Here is a 14489-nt window from a genome sequence, read left to right as displayed (position 1 = left end):
ACCCGTTACCACACCTATATTCTGGTCCATGGCCCACCCATTTTTTGGTGCGGCGCGATAAGCACGCCGCACAACGTGATCGTCATATTTTTGGCACGCTAGCTGCAGTGTGCTGAATTCTGCTGCCTACAGTATGTACAGTATACGCTGTTCTCTAGTGCTTGCACTGTGTGCTGATTTACCTCCAGTGTGTACAGTGTAAGGTGTTACTCTGTGCCTTTATTGATTGTAAACCAGCTGTATTGTATGCTGATCCCTGCTACTTTCAGTATGTACAGTATTAGCTGTAAAGCCTGGTACACACATACAATTTTGATTAGCCAATTTTAGCTCTGTTCATAAAATTCATTGACTGTTGGCCCACTTACTGCACGGGGGTGGGAAATTGGGGGTCAGTGATTGACCAATCAAAATTGTATGTGCGTATACATCTTTGATCTATGCCTATACTGATTGTAAATGATCGAAATAAAGGACAGGGGGCTCCGTCCAATATTTCGATGGGCAGGCCCGTTATCCGTAGCTTACACCGCTGCTAAGTTCATGTACATTTGGCCCCACCCATGGCCACGCCCACTCATCGCATGGCCACGCCCATTTTTTGCCACCCTCCCGCCTGGTGCCCACAGGTGCCACTGATCTCCAAGGACCCTAGAAACGCCCCTGCCTAGTAGCATCCAACGGCGGACACACCCAATTGATTTTGCTGCTGGGTGTGGTCTCCATGGATACAGTGGCTACCACTCTGGCCTTTTAACACTGGAGTCCCATGTTACAACTAGAGATGGCCCGAACGGTTCGCCGGCGAACTTTCGGTGGTTCTCGTTCGCCAGCAAAGGCGAACTTTTGCGGAAGTTTGGTTCGCCCCCATAGTGCGCCATTAGGGTCAACTTTGATCCTCTACATCACAGTCAGCAGGCACATTGTAGCCAATTAGGCTACACTCTCTCCTGGAGCCACTCCCCCCCCCCCCCCCCTTATAAAAGGCAGGCAGCGCTGGCTATTACACTCACTCGTGTACCTGCAGTAATTAGTGAAGGGACAGCTGCTGGCAGACTCTCATAGGGAAAGATTAGTTAGGCTCTTGTAGGCTTGTTAGCTTGCTCCTGGCTGATTGTTATTGCTAAAATAGCACCCCTCAACAGCTCTTTTGAGAGCTAATGTTCTCCTGATGTGTGTTTTTTTTTTGTGTTGGCCACTGACACTGGACCTTGGTAATTGCTATTACTGTGCCAGCCAGGCCCTGCCTAACTATCTATACTGGGACACCTACCTATGCCTACCTAACTACTGGGGAACCTACTTACCTATACGGGGACACCTACCTATGCCTAGCTAACTACTGGGGCACCTACCTATGCCTATCTATACTGGGACACCTACCTATGCCTACCTACCTATACTGGGACTCCTACTTATGCCTACCTACCTATACTGGGACACCTACCTATACCAGGGCACCTACCTATACTGGGACTCCTACCTATGCCTAGCTAACTACTGGGGCACCTACCTATGCCTATCTATACTAAGACACCTACCTATGCCTACCTACCTATACTGGGACTCCTACCTATGCCTACCTACCTATACTGGGACTCCTACCTACCTATACTGGGACTCCTACTTATGCCTAGCTAACTACTGGGGCACCTACCTACCTATACTGGGACTCCTACCTATGCCTAGCTAACTACTGTGGCACCTACCTATGCCTATCTACCTATACTGGGACACCTACCTATACTGGGGAACCTACCTATGCCTACCTACATACAAGAAGATAAGGTTGTTGCTTCATTATGGACAGGCCAAATTTGATCAGCTGGACAGTCACTTATGTTCTATCATTGAGCTACCACAGCCCGGCGACCATATGGGCTTGAAAACCGCCACGGCCTGCACTCTCGCCATGGTGCGCACCAGTCCAGCACGGACGGCCGTCACTACGCAAACAGCTGTTTGCGGTGCCAGGGCCGGTTTAAGCAACAATGGGGCCCCAGGGCAAAATAAACCTGGGGGGCCCCCCCAACTGATACCCCGGAGCAAAAATTGTTATTAAGGGACCTTTTTTGCAGCTGGTATAGTCAGGGTTTGAAGCCCCAATCGGTCGGAGCTCCACATTCTGGCTACCCCAGCCTGCATGGTGGACAAGGGGTTAAAAAGTTTCAGGAGGGGGGACCCCACATAATTTAAATAAAACTAATTCCCACACTCTAAGCATAAAAAAAAAAATTGGGAAAATAGAAAAAAATGCTAGGGATCTTCATACAGCCATATTGCGGCTGTATAGCGATCCCTGGCCAAACCGCTGCAGCTGCGTATGGACCCCCTGGAAACCCCGTCAGGAAATGTATTGCTCTTTCTTTTGATACATGTAAAATTACACTACCTAAAAGTGACATTTACCAGATTAAAAAGTATACTTTTCCTTCGAAATTTTAAAATCGATTTTCTCAAAAACTATAAGGTCTTTTTAAAAAATTGTTTTTTCCTCTTATTCCCAATGATCTCCTTAACATATCCTGCAAATTTAGGGTTTCTAGAATTTAAGGTGGATTTGCTATTAACCATTAAAGTCGGCTGGTTTTTAAATGTGTATTTTTTTTCCTTTGAAACTTTAAAATCAATTTTCTCAGGAACTATAAGGTCGATTTGAAAATTTTTTTTCCCTCTTGTAGCCACTGGGGGCCCCTACAAGCTCTGGGGCCCTGGGGCAGCTGCCTCCTTTGCCTTAATGGTAGCGCCGGCCCTGTGCGGTGCGATACACAGTGCGTTTGGTGTGTCAGTGTGAAGCAGTACTCTAATTACACTCCCTGATTGATGTATATGTTACGGCCAGAACCCGAAGTTTGGCCACTTCTAGTTCTGGCCGGCCACTTCGGGTTCTGGCCGGCCAATTTGCGAAGTGGCCGCTGCGCTGCGGCCAATGTTAGAAATGGATTGTTTACTCTGATATTAATGTATCTTCTGGCCGCAGCGCAGCGGCCAAACGTATTAATTTGTTGCAATTAAGCCGGCGGCAATGTAACCATTCAAGCCGCCGGCTTTTTATCTGCCTCTCTCTCCTTCTCCCCCCCCCCCCCCGCCTCTCTCTCCTCCTTCCCCCCGCCTCTCTCGCTCTCCTATGGGCAGCCGGCGGGGACACGAGTGTCCCCCCCCCCCCCGGAGTCGTTCGTCGCGGCAGGGAAGCCTGCCGTTCTTGCAGAGCGGGTGCTGGCAGAAGCAATGTCTGCAGCCTCCCCGCTCTGCTGCCCCTGCTGCGACGAACGACTCTGGGGGACTCGCGTGTCCCCCGCCGGCTGGCCATAAGAGGAGAGAGAGAGAGAGAGGCAGATAAAAAGCCGGCGGCTTGAATTGTTACATTGCCGCCAGCTTAATTGCAACAAATTAACTGGTTCTACGTTTGGCCGCTGCGCTGCGGCCAGAAGATACATTAATATCAGAGTAAACAATCCATTTCTAACATTGGCCGCAGCGCAGCGGCCACTTCGCAAATTGGCCGGCCAGAACCCGAAGTGGCCGGCCAGAACTAGAAGTGGCCAAACTTCGGGTTCTGGCCGTAACATATGCACATGCAAGATGTTTTAAAGCACTTTAGGCCTGCAATTTAGCATTCATTGTGATTTCTGCCCTTAAAACGCTGCTTTGCGTCAAATCCGGATTTTTCCCCGGGACTTTTGGCGTGTATCCCACTCCGCCATGCCCCCCTCCAGGTGTTAGACCCCTTGAAACATCTTTTCCATCACTTTTGTGGCCAGCATAAGGGTTTCTAGTTTTCAAAGTTCGCCTCCCTATTGAAGTCTATTGATGTTCGCGAAAGTTCACGCAAACCGAACCTTTCGCGGAAGTTTGCGAACTGAAAATCGGAGGTTCGGGCCATCTCTAGTTACAACCTTGGCCATTCCACTGTCTGCATAGAGTTTGTATGTTCTCCAAGAGATTCAGTGGATTTACTCCAAGCACTCTGGTATCCTCCCACATGCTAAAACATACTGAAAGCTAATTCATTCCTCCCAATAATTGGCCTAAGGACCTATTCACACTTGCTGATCGCAAAACATGATGACACCATTCACACCTGGCAATTTTTTAGCGATCGAGTTTTGCGCTTCTATAGCACTGAAACGCAAAATAGTGCAGGCTACGCGTTTGCATTTTTGTGCGATTTGCGGCGATTAACGCAAATCGCCCAAATGAGAACGGGCCCATAGACTTAATACCCTAGCGCTTTGAAAAGCGCTAGCGTTTAAGTATTTTGCCAAAATCTCCGGCAAAACGCTCAAGTATGAATGGGCCTTTAAAGTGTACCAGAGATGAAAAGTTAAAAAAAAAAATCATACATACCTGGCACTTCCTCCAACCCCCTCTGGCCTGATCGCTCACTCTGCGCCGTCCTCCGCCTCTTGGATCTTCGGTAACGGGTCCTGGTATCTTCTGCTAGTCAGCGCATGTGCAGTGCAGCTGCGCGTGCTCCTCTGTCTCGCTCCCGCAGCCAGGAGAGTTCTGCGCCTGCGCAGTAACACTGCACAGGCACAGAGAGCTCCTGGCGGCAGGAGCACGGCTGGGTGGGCGCACGGGCTGCAACGCTGCAGTAAGCCCCGACTGGCCAAGATACCGGGACCTGTTACCGAAGATCCAGAAGGCAGAGGGCGGCGCCGAGGGAGTGATCAGAGCTGAGGGGGCTGGAGGAAGCCCCAGGTATGTATGATTTTTATTTAACTTTTCATCTCTGGTACAGTTTAAGGTAGCCATACATTTAGCAATTTGGCGGGTGATCACCCAACTAATTCGATAATCATTACTGATTTGGATTAGAATCGGCACGGCAACAAACATGCCTGATTGATTATTCGACTGACCTCAGTCCGAAATTGGTTGAATGTATCAATTGGACATGCTGGGAAATCTTGGGCCAATGTGGTTGATCGTGTGCGCGGCGCGAACCAGCGCGTGATATTGCGAGTGGTGGACACAAAGGAATCCCCGCACTGCTGTCCTTCTCAGATGTAATATGTGCCTCCCTATGCATTAAGATACTTTACCTGTCATGCCGCCCGCTAGTGTCCACTGGACTTTTGCATTGGGGCCCCATGTGGCTGCTGGCACCTGCCCCACGTGCTATAACGTCAGCAGCCACATGGGGTCCCAATGCAGACACTCGCGGAACATCAGACAGGTAAAGTTTGTTAATGCACAAGCACTGGGGGCACATATAACATTTGTTACATGAAGCAGAGTCAAGAGGCCGACTAACAAAAGATTTCATGCTGAAATCGATCATGAATTAGACTGTAGTGTATGGGCAGCCAACAGATCTCTCCCTAAAAAAAAACAAAAAAAAAAAACTACACAAATCTGAATTTTAATATAAACACAATTTTAACCCTGTTTGAGACAACAATAAAATATAACTTTTAATTCATACTCATAGTGCCCAGTCGATAAATCCATTTCGCCTCTAATTGACGTAACTTTAAGTCTAGATTTCCTCCTCTTGGTCCCAACTTCCATTGTTGTAAAACAAAGAATTTAACGCAGTTTACATTACCATCATGGTATTCCCTGAAGTGTCTAGATACCGGTGTATCCTTTGGGTTTCTTATATTTCCTATATGCTCTAGGATTCTCTGTTTCACCTGTCTTGCTGTTTCACCGATGTATAGCATTGGGCAGGGGCACTCTATTCCATACACTACCCCCTCTGTTTCACAGTTAAAAAAGTCTAGGATTTGATATATTCTGTCGTCTTTGGGGGCCGCAAAATCTTTACAGATTTTGACATTTGGGCAAGCCTTACAACGGCCGCATCTAAACATGCCCTTCAGTTGTCTTTCCAACCATGTCTTCTTAATTGGCTTATTTGTTACCGGTAAAAAGGAGTAACACATTATTTATGCCCTGACGACGGCTCTATTTTTATGAGCCGAAACATGTTGGTTTTGGTGGAGGGTTCCTTTATATTTAAGTAGAATCTTATCAGCATCTGTACCTGATAGCGGGCAGCTACCCCAGTTAACCTATCCTGATATAGGGTCTCTGTGGGGGGAAACGTATTGCATACTGCCCTATCAGGTATTTGTTTGTAAATAAATAGAAAGTAAACAAAACACAACAAAAATCAAAATTTATATACCTATAGACCGATTTTATATCAATATGAATTAAAAGTTATATTTTATTGTTGTCTCAAACAGGGTTAAAATTGTGTTTAGATCTCTCCCTAATCAGATTCGATCAGAGAGAGATCTGTGTCTTGTTCGATCTGCCCATACATCACTAGATCTATGGGCATCTTTAAGCCCCATCTACACGATACGATTCTTTGTGCGATTCGATTACGATTCTATTTACAATCCGATTAAATCCGACATGTTCGATCGGGATTCGATTTGATTCAGTTTGATTTGCCATTGTTTTGCAATGGCAAATCGATTTGAATCGAATCCCGATAGAACATGTCGGATTTAATCGGATCGTAAATAGAATCGTAATCGAATCGCACAAAGAATCGTATTGTGTAGATTGGGCTTTAGACTGTGGATGGGATTTTGGATGCTGACTGTTGTAGAGATTAGATTATGAGCTTCCCGAGGGACAGTAAGGTAGCCATACACTGGTCGATTTGCCATCAGATTCGACCAACAGATAGATCCCTCTCTGATCGAATCTGATCAGAGAGGGATCGTATGGCTACCTTTACTGCAAACAGATTGTGAACCGATTTCAGCCTGAAACCGTTCACAATCTGTGGTGGTGCTGCCGCTGCTTCCCCCCATCCCGCATACATTACCTGCTCCGCCGGCGCGACTCCCGTGTCTCCGCTCTTCTTCTCCGCTCTAGTCTGGTCTGGTCTCCGGCATTCTTCCCTTCTTCCTGTCTGGGGGAAGTTTAAACAGTAGAGCGCCCTCTACTGTTTAAACTTCCTGCCTGGACAGGAAGAAGGGAAGCATGCCGGAGACCAGACCAGACCAGAGAAGAAGAGCGGAGACCCGGGAGTCGCGCCGGCGGAGGAGGTAATGTATTGCAGCTCTATTGCGTCGGTCGTCGGGCACTCGAACGCCGCTAGCGATGCGCTCTTTACCCGCGGGCGATCGACGGTTATTTTCCGCACAGCGCGATCGACGGGATCGGACGGAATGGATCGAAATTCGGCGTGTAGCGCGAACGATTGGCATCAGATTCGATCCCAGTGATCGAATCTGCTGTCGAAACGGCGGCAAATCGGGCCAGTGTATGGCCAGCTTAAGGGCCCGTTTCCACTATCGCGAATCTGCATGCAGATTCTCATAACCAATACAAGTGGATAGGCCTGTTTCCACATGTCAGAAATCTTGTGCGGTTTTGTGTGCAGGAAAAATCTGCACGGCAGTGCCATCAGAATTCGCGGTGTGCGATTCGCATACAATGCATCTAATAGGAAATTCGCATGTGTTTTCGCATGCGAATTTTAAAGTGAATTCGCATACGTTTTCGCATAAAATCAATGTAAAAGCACACAGGCACTGACATGGTTAAATTCGCCTACTTACTAACATATGTGAAAACGCACGCAAATTCGGGGTAAAATTTGTGTTAAAATTTGCATCCGTGTGTAAATTCGTTTTTGCGTTTTCAGCGACTGGCCCTTAGAATAGAGGCAAGAAATGTTCAAATTACTCTGAAATGCTGCGGAGACATGCTGCAGGCTATATAAATGCATAGGAATAAAAAGAATAATCGATCTACCAATGTTTCATACCTCATATTATCCACACATGATTCTACAGGCAGAAGTAAAGAATGCGTTTTATTTATATTTTGAAAATATGTGCTGACAGTTATACTGTTATCAAATATTAAAGAAATGAATAGCAACATTGTTATAATTATTACAAGTAGGAAAATGGAATACAGATCGATTAGCAATAAGTTCAGTTTAAAGGAGAACTGTAGTGAGAGGTATATGGAGGCTGCCATATTTATTGCCTTTTAATCAATAACAGTTGGCAGCCCTTCTGATCTATTTGGTTGCAGTAGTGTCTGAATCACACCAGAAACAAGCATGCAGCTAATCTTGTCAGATCTGACAAAAATGTCAGTAAAACCTGTTTTACTGCATGCTTGTTCAGGGCCTATGGCTGAAAGTATTAGAGGCAGAGGATCAGCAGGATAGCCAGGTAACTGGTAAATATGGCAGCCTCCCTATACCTCTCTCTAGTTCTCCTTTTACCCTTTCCATTTATTTATTTTTACTGTACGCTTTGGCGCTGCATACTTTCCTGCCTCCATCCGCTGGCCAGCCCCCGAATGCAGAGTAACGCAGGGAGCGTTTTAATATGTGCCTGACAGGATCGACTCCCCTCTTCCACCAGAGTGGCGCTGTGTAACTTCCGCCTGTCATATCATGTGATCAGGCCCAGGAGAATGATGTCAGCATACAACTCCACTTTGTGGTGGAAGAGGAGAACCATCCTGGATCTGAATCAGGTAAATATCAAATCGCTACCTGTGCTAATCTGAATTTAGGCTGGCAAGCTGGGGGAGGCGGCACAAGAATAGCCGGCTATGGCAGCGCTGCCCTGAGTTATCCGACACAAGAAACTTGGGCGGGGCTGCCAAAAAGTTAAAAGGAGCAGAGCACTACAGCAAAAGAAAAAAAGTAAGCAGTTAAAGGAAACCGAAATTGAAAACAAATTGCCTATTTACTTACCTGGAGGCTTCTTCCAGCCCCCTGAAGTCATTCTGGTCCCTTGTCATCATCCTGCACTCCGCCGATTCTTCGGTGTCCCCCTCCAATGCTGGATGTGAAGCCCTGAGCCATGGGCCTCCTCCAACGCACTTGTGCAGTCAGCAAACATTGCTACTGCTCATGTGCAGAACGCTCCAGCACGATAGAGCATGCGCACGGCCAGCCGGGGGCGACTTATCAGTTGGCCAGTTTATGGAGGGGGACAGAGGAGGAACGGCTGAGCGTGGAATCACGGTGAGGGAGCAGGAGGACTTCACAGGGCTGGAAGAAGCCCCAAGTAAATAAATGGCATTTTTTTTCACTTAAAGTGTAACTGTCGGGCATAAAATCAAAAATCAATTCTTTATATTTATCTTTTAAACAAGTAATAAGGATGCTAATAAGGTGTTTCAAAAGTTAAAATCTTTATTAGTTTTCTTGTTTATAAATGATCATTCCCCAGTTTACCTGACTCTTATTTGGTACGTTGCCGCACAAAAAAAAGTTGCAGGGCATGCTGGGTTGTCCTTTTTTGCTTCTGTACATTAGTTAAGTCTGAGGGGAAATAAATAAGCAAAAAAAGACAACCCAGCATGCTCTGCAACTTCCTTTGTGCGGCAACGTACCAAATAAGAGTCAGGTAAACTGTGGAATGATCATTTATAAACAAGAAAAGTAAGAGAGATTTTAACTTTTGGATTGCCTGGTTAGCATCCTTATTACTTGTTTACCAGATAAAAATAAAGAATTGATTTCTGATTTTATACCCGACAGTTACACTTTAAAGAGAACCTGAGCTGAAGCTACTTCTCAGAGAAGGAAGCCCACAGTGGTCTGCAGTAGGCCTGAAAGATAAATTGAATTTAAATCGAAATCGCGATCACCAAGATCACAATTTCGGAATCATCAAAGCGGCAATTATCGCGATTTCGTCATTTCCACATGGGGGAAGTTTGAAGAAGTGTGCTTGGCAAAACTCCGGGTTCCTGTATGTCACATGACATACAGGAAGTATTCTGTGCATTAGAAGCTATGTCCAGAACTGATGCAGCTTGGGGGACAGAGGAGGCACAGAGAGACACAGAGAGAAAGAGCGGGCACAGAGACACAAAGGGGGCAAGAGAAAGACCCAGAGGAGGCATAAAGAGGCAAAGGGGGCACAAAGAGACAGAGGAGGGAACAACTAGGCAAAGAGGGGGAACAAAGCTTGATTGGAAGGAAACCGTGAATCGAAATCGCAATTTCAGACAGAAATCGCTCAATTCAATTTTTTCCTAAAATCGTTCAGACCTAGTCTGCAGTGCTCCTCATGCTGAGAGCGGCACCCCTCCTCGTCCTGGCTGCATGGCTCCTCTTCTGCAATCATGGCCGCACATTGTAAGCTCGAGCTCGCCCGCACATGCCTAGTAGCAAAGAGTACGGGCGGGCTCGATCTTACAATGCGTGGCCATGATTGCAGAAGAGGAGCCACTGATAGGCACTGATAGGATTGGCATGCATTGTCGCTAATCTTCAAGAGGGGGGGGGCTGCGCTCAGCAACGGGGGAAAGGATCCTGAGGCTTCCCTCTTTTTAGGTAAGTTTCTGCTTTCGTCTAGGTGCACACATAGCAGAAATGGTGCGTTTTTGCCGCTAATGGAAGTCTATGGGCCACAGGAAAAAATGCATATCAAAAACGCATATACGTTATGCATGATCTTCAAAAATGCATGAAAAATACACATAAGGACAGTCAATGGAAACGCAATGGTATGTATTTCCGCTTCCGGTTGTCTTTCTAGTGATTTGCATAAAATGCAAAATGAAAACATGAAAAATGCATATGCGTTTTTTTATATGCAAACCGCAAATGCATTAAAACGCACCAAAAACGCTTGAAAAAAGGCACCTGCGGTAAAAAAAAAAACACTAACGCAAATTCACACATAACCATAAAACATGACATAAACTGCAGCTTTAATGTTATGTGTGCACCTAGCCTTCGTGTACCCGAGCTTCGGCTTAGGTACACTTTTAAGCAGGATCGTCAGCCATAAAATCAAACTCCATTTAGTTTACATGCAGTCTGCATTGCAATTATTCCAATATAATCATAAAAGTTTCTGCTGTAACCTTATTTCAGTCAGTCTGGCTCCTTTCTGGTACATTGCCCCGCATCTATTTATTTTGACAGTTGGACTTATCAGCTGCCATTCAAGAAATGCTTTTGAAAACAAAGAAAACCCTGAGAATTCCCCATGAGAAGATAGACTTGTCCATAACCTGTCTGTTCTGACAGATTTTAACTGCTTACTTTTTTCCTATAGTGGTCCTTTAAAGAAGTGCATCAAAGTAAAAGAAAAAAAAATCTGTGCATCATTCATTCACAAAAAGAGAATATATAGAAAAAAAAAATCCAGTAGAATAAACTCTCTTGTCAGCTCAGATGGGAGTGAGGCGACATCTGCCTCCCAGCATCCCCAGGATGTGAGGTATACCTGCCCCCATGGAATGAATGTGTCACTGCAATGAGCTGTATAGGAGTGAACAAAATAATAGATTTTGCTTCCTGTTTTGTAGAGATGTATGAACCAAAGTGGCAAACACAGAGATAGAATTCTGGGTAATTTTGACACCAAGTCTTAGGCCTCGTTCACATCAGGGCCGTTTCTGTGCGCTTTCCACAGCGCACTGCCCTGTGCGATCAGCAAGGTATTCATTTTTCCATGTAACTAAATGTAGCTGGTTCACATCTATGCGCTGCGCTGAGCAGCGTTACAGAAACGTAGTGTTGCATGCATTTCTGTGCGCTGAGCTGTAAAGCGCACATCAATGCAAGTGAATGGGGCCGCTTTTTTAGCGCATAGAAGCGCGTACAAGCGCATAGAAGCACGTACAAGCGCATAGAAGCGCATGCGTTTTTTACCCCTAGTTGGAGAAAAAAATACATTTACATACAAAAACAAAGTTTTATTGACAAGTGCTGCTGCTACAGTAAGCAAAACTTGCTTTAAAGAAGCGCAGCACAACGCATAGAAACGCGGACTAAAGCGCGCACAAGCGCATGCGTTTTTTTACCATGCGCTTTAACACGTTTTTCAGCGCAGCAGATGTGAACGAGGCCTTACTGTTGCCATAGTTTCCAGCAAGATTGCTAAAAAAAAAAAAAAAAAAAGAAAAAGTCAGAAAAGTCAGCTGAAAACTAAACTTGAAAGATATTTTAATGGCATTCAGTCATAATATTACCTGTATAGTCAACTCAGATATAATAAAAAGTAAAAGATACACAGCAGCATAATAACCTTCAAAGAGAGCCCAAGGTGGGGGGGAAAAAAAAAAAAGTAAGCTACTTAATCCGCAGGGCTGGGCAAATCAGGTAGCCGCAAAAAAAAAAAAATCGCTGCTCCTGTGGCCCGCAATGGCCCACTTTTCCTTGTGTGACCCCTAGGTCGCGATGCTGCTCTAAGAGACTGTTGCCTCTCATAGCGTGCAAGGAGGCGGGGGAGCGGCAGGAGGCGCAGCCAGGGAGAGAGCTGCCCAATGGCAGCTCAGGAAACCCTGTAAGACAGAGCAGTGCTTTTCAGCGCTGCTAGAATTGGGCGCAGCCGGCGCCTCCATAGACTACAATAGGAATCACTCCTATTGCAGCGCTCAGTGAGTAACGTCGGCGACGTCAGAAGGCGGAGCCGAGGTTGCTTAAAAAACACAATAATTCGGCCTCCAGCAATCGCTGGAAGCCGAATTATTTCATTCCCCCACTATCCATGGCGGCCTGGAGGAAGAATAGTAATTAAAACGGCCCGGACTTGTGCAGAAGCAGGATCAGCCATATACCGCTGTATCCTGCGCCCAAGTCTACCGGCGCCGATTTCAAATGTACTCCTGTAAGAGACCCCCTAGCAAGCGTTTTAAACAGGGAATTCCTCTCCCCTCTGTTTACCTCCGAGTTAGTGACAAATCTTGTCGCTAAACCTGGGTGGCTATAGAGCGGTGGTGGGCAGAGTTATTAGGCATAAAACATGGCTCTGTGTCCCATCTGCCCCCCAAAGATCCACCTCGGTTTCTCTTTAACCATTTCAGCCCGCAGGGATTTTTCACCTTAAAGCGGACCCAAACCAAACATTTTTTTTAATTAAAAATATTTAGTTGCACCACTCTGACACATACAAATATAAATAAACACTCCAAGCCTATGAGCATTTCAGTGCATGCTTTTCAGCCTCCTCTTTTCATAGCTAGGATTATACTGGGGGCAGCCATTAGCAATTCCTCTATTGCCAGACACCATCTACTCCAGCATTTTGCCGGATTCTGTCCCGGCAATTTGAAAAGATGGAAGGGGTTCCACCAATAAATGTAAAATATTTTATATTTGTCATTATGCAGCTGAAAAAAGGCTGCTATTTATTATTATAATTTAGAAAATAGATTTATTTCTGAAATCTTGTATTTTTAATTTGGGTCCACTTTAAGCATCAGAGCAATTTTCACCTCTCATTCATTCGCTAATAACTTTATCACTACTTATAACACAATTTATTGATCTATATCTTGTTTTTCCGCCACTAATTAGGCTTTCTTTGGGTGGTACATTTTGCTAAGAATTTTTTTTTTTATAAATGCATTTTAACAGGAATTTTAAGAAAAAAAATGGAAAAAAAATCATTATTGCTCAGTTTTCAGCCATTATAGCTTTAAAATAATCCACACTACCATAATTAAAACGTTTGTATTTTATTTGCCCGTTTGTCTTGGTTATGACACCATTTAAATTGTGTCCCTATACAATGTATGGCGCCAATATTTTATTTGGAAATAAAGGTGCATTTTTTTCAGTTGTGTCCATCACTATTTACAAGCTTATAATTAAAAAAATGTTCGTAGTATACCCCCTTCACATGCATATTTAAATAGTTCAGACCCTTGGGTAACTATTTCTGTTTTGGTTTTGTTGTTTTGTTAATTGTAATTTTCTTTTTTCTTCATTAAAAAATTGATTTGGGTAATTTTTTGGTGTTGGGAAAGTTAATTTTTAATGTTACAATATGTGTGAATTGGCATGAAAAATGTATGTAGATGTAGTTTTACTATTTAGCCACAAGATGGCCACCTTGAGTTTCTTTCTTTTTCCTTGTGCTTCTCGCTCACCGGAAGCACAAGGACATTTTTTTTTTATTTTTTTTTTAGAAAAACTGCGGTCTCTGATTAGAAACCGTCGGTTTTTCTGCTAGCAACTTAGATCGGTGAACAGGAACCATGTTCCCATTCACTGATCCCAGGGCTACCGGGGGACAGCACAGGGACACAGGGGCATGTGGGACCGCGCCGAAGCGCGCCTCTGCAGCAGAGCAGCCGCCTGGACGTGAGGCTCACGTCCGGGCGGCTGAAATCGTTAAACAAAAAACATTTCTTTGATACAGCTGATCCAAATCCTAAAATAAATCCGTAGTTTCCACTTCCTGATTCATGGAAGCAGACATATTGTTTACAGCCTGTACTTTCAAATGCGCTTATCTGCCATAGGCAGTCATGTGACATAAGGGGGAGATCAAATTACAACTAGTGATTAGACACACATGAGAATGGGAATTACACAGGCTAAACTCTTTAAATACATACAGGGTGCATTTCTGTAATGTTTTCCTTGTATCCTGTGCAAGAGTTCAGGTCCACTCTAAGGTGGCCACACACCATACAATTTTTTAGAGATTGCTCAATTCAAGAATAGCAATCCATTTTTCTGACAGATTGTAACAATTAAAAAATCTGACCAATGTACCACACACCTATGTTCAATTCTT

The sequence above is a fragment of the Hyperolius riggenbachi genome, chromosome 8, assembly GCF_040937935.1.
Source record: "Hyperolius riggenbachi isolate aHypRig1 chromosome 8, aHypRig1.pri, whole genome shotgun sequence".
NCBI lineage: Eukaryota > Metazoa > Chordata > Amphibia > Anura > Hyperoliidae > Hyperolius > Hyperolius riggenbachi.
Note: the sequence above shows the minus strand (reverse complement) of the source record.